Genomic DNA, 3,495 nt, shown 5'->3' on the forward strand with positions numbered 1-3,495 from the left:
GTCCTAAAGTAGGTAAGAAAGAACGATAATATGCTGCAGTGAATCCATCCGGACCCGGGGCCGAGCCCTTTTTAAGATGACAGATGGCCCTCTCAATCTCCCTCAACTCTATTGGCGCGGCAAGTGACTCAGAAAGTTCAGGCGCGAGGGTAGGTAAGTGTGTAGACTCCAGATAGGTGGTAATGTCTGTGAGTGAGGGTTGAGAAATGGTGGTGTCGCGATGCAAGTTGTATAATTTGGAGTAATAAGCAGCGAAAACCTCTACCATCTGCGAAGGATTACGAATCTCACGACCCCCACTATCAATAATGTGAGAGGGACGGGATAGAGACACAGTTTGTTTAAGTTTTCTGGCCAGAAGGGAGTCAGCTTTATTGCCTTTCGCGTAGAACTTTTGTTTTAATTTCAACAGCATGTATGCTGTGGAACGGGCATTGATTTCCGCTAATTGGGATTTAATGTGTTTGATTTTGCGCAACAGGGAGTCAGATGGATGGCGTTTGTGGAGAGTTTCCGAGTCATAAAGTTGCAACAGCAGGGAGGATTTATCCGCCAAGTGTTGCTTCTTAAGGTGAGAAGCCAAACTGATAAGCCTGCCACGTATAACCGCCTTATGAGCGTTCCACACTGTCTCTGCAGAGAGATCAGGGGAAGAGTTGTCGTGAAAGTAATCAGTGAGATGCGCTTGAATTTGCTCTCTATGTGCGGGAGTCAACAACAAACTGTCGTTAAGGCGCCAACTGCCTCTGCCCGAGACCGGATAGGAGAGTGCAAGGGTAAGTATAACCGGGGCATGGTCGGACCAAGAGATGGACCCTATGGAGCACGATTTGGCCGATTGCAAAGTAAATTTGTCCAGAAAAAAGTAGTCTATACGGGAGTATGAAGTGTGTGGTGCAGAAAAATATGTGTAATCTCGCTCGGAAGGGTGTAGGACCCTCCAAGCGTCGAACAGTTGATTGGAGTGTAGCAAAGAGGACAACGTGGAGCCAAGCGTGCGTGTGCGAGAAGTGTGTGTGGAGGACCTATGAGTGGAGCTGTCCAGCTCGGGGTATAAAGTCGCGTTCAAATCACCACATAAGATGACCTGACCCTGCCGTAGGGTATCCAATTTAGATAAAAACGAACTAAAAAATTGAGTGTGGGAGGTGTTGGGGGCATAAAAAGAGGCTATAGTGTAGCGAACGGAATTAATGTCGCAAACCAAAATGAGGAAGCGTCCCTGCGGGTCAGGGCATTTACGTATCAAAGAAAATGAAAGGGCATTAGAAAAGAGGAGCGAGACTCCCGCCTTTTTAGAGGTGGCCGTGGAGTGATACTGCCATGGAAAGCGTTTGGAAAATAAATTAATCTTGCTGGACTTTTTAAAGTGGGATTCTTGAATACAAACAATATTGGCTCTGTGTGACTTGACCTCAGACCACAAGGAGTTGCGTTTCTGAGGAGTATTAAGGCCCTTGGCGTTAATGGACAGGAGAACTAGATCAGCCATTTATATAACAATAAATAAAAAAAAAAGGGAAAAGAAAAGGGAAGAAGGACCCGCAGGGGAGCCAGTCCCCAAAGTGGAGTGAGTGGAGACAACGCATGAGCAACCACACCCGACCCGGCAGGACACGAGAATAAAAAGACATAATAAAATGTATCGGAGGAGCATCACTGATTACAAACAAAAAGAAAAGTACATATAAGGAACACAAACAATGGAGAACCAGGGCGGAATGCCCAAACATACTACGCAAAGAGCGTGCTAAAGATGTAAATAGCACTTGGGGGGCGAGAAAGAGTGAGTGAGAAGGACTCATCCGGCGGGAGACCGCGCAGCCTAAAAAAATGCGTGACAGCATCACGCGGCTGTAGATGAGGGCCCGAGAAAAATGTGTGTGTAAATAAAGAAAATAGAAAAGATAAATAACGTATGAAAATAAAAGTAATGTATGAAATAAGGTGTATGGTGCAGTGCAACGTATCCCTAGCGAGGGACAATATCTAAAGCCCGCGAATGGGCTAAGCCAAAACTTGTGAGGGGCTCTGACCCAAATGCAGCCGGCGTAGCCGAAGTCATGGGAGAAAATGGAGTGCAATTATGTAATGCGCTCTTGGTGTGTAAACAATAAAACTTAAATAAGGCGTAAATAAAAACGACGGCGGAAATAAAAACGACGGCGGAAAAAGGCGGCGAGACATAAGTAGAAAAATGAAAAAAAAAAAAAAATAAATAAATAGAAAGTCCCTGTGTAGCATGCAAAATGTAGGCGACAGTCAAAGGCCCAATAGGCAAAAATGTACTGGTTACCATCCTGCAGACAAATGAAGGTCGTCAAGTCTTCGTGGACCAGTCCCTCTTCAATTTCTTCTGCGGGGAGACCTTGTCTTTCGTAGCGGAAGAAGGCAGCGGCGCAGGATCAGCAGCCGAGTCGAGACCCCATTTATGCAGGAGAGCCATGCCGTCCTCCGGGGTGAGGATAGAAGATGCGGAGCCATCCCTGATAACAATAAGCCTTATGGGGTAGCCCCATCTATAGGGGATATTGTGCGATCTCAGGAGGCTCGTCACCGGAGCGAAGGAACGACGTCGCTGGAGGGTAAGTTGAGAGAGGTCGGTTAAAAGCATGATGTTCTGGAAACGAGGAGGGAGATCAGGCTTGCGCCTGGCCGCTTGCATGATTTTTTCCTTGATGTCGTAAAAATGCACCCTAGTCAGAACGTCCCTAGGGGATTTTAAGGATAGGGCCTTGGGCCGCGCGGTACGATGTAATCGGTCGAGACGTATGTCAACGTTGTTACCTTCCCCCAGGAGATGCTTGAAAAGGTCAATCACGAAATCTTGCAGGGCCTCCTGGCCCATATCCTCCGGAATGCCCCGCAGGCGTATGTTGTTGCGCCGGGAGCGATCCTCCAGGTCCATCACTTTCTCCCTGAGATGCATCACCTCAGATTTGAGTGCAGTATGGTCATCCGCGAGGGTGTTGTGTGCGTCAGCGAACTCCTCCATGCGCCTCTCTAGATGATCTGTGCGATCCCCCAGGCCATCCAGGTCGCGACGGATAGAATTAGCGATATCTTGAAAGTCTTGGCGGAGCTGTTCCCGCATTTCGCGTAACAGAGACTTCATAGTGTGTGAGGTGAGTGCGTGCGTGTCTTGACCCGGGTCATCTCTTTGAATGTCGGATGGGGAGGGAGGCCGAGAGCGGGAAGACAAGGCAGGGCCTGTAGAAGTATCAGAGTCTTCCTCCTGGTCACGTGGTAGGCCCGACGTGCGAGATGAGTGCTTTTTCCGGCCCTTCGGCTCAAAAAAGTTTGGCATTTTCGCAGATTTCTTCGTGCGAGGACCCGACATAGACAATAAGCAGACGGGAGGAGGCAAAACGGCGAAAACAGCCACCGATGGATGCGGATAAAATGCTGGTAAGGCTAGTTAAACGCGGAGCTCCCGCACCCTGCGTCCGTTCAGTTCGCCATCCAGACCACGCCCCTTCGGCTGCCCGAATTATT

The sequence above is a fragment of the Spea bombifrons genome, chromosome 3, assembly GCF_027358695.1.
Source record: "Spea bombifrons isolate aSpeBom1 chromosome 3, aSpeBom1.2.pri, whole genome shotgun sequence".
NCBI lineage: Eukaryota > Metazoa > Chordata > Amphibia > Anura > Pelobatidae > Spea > Spea bombifrons.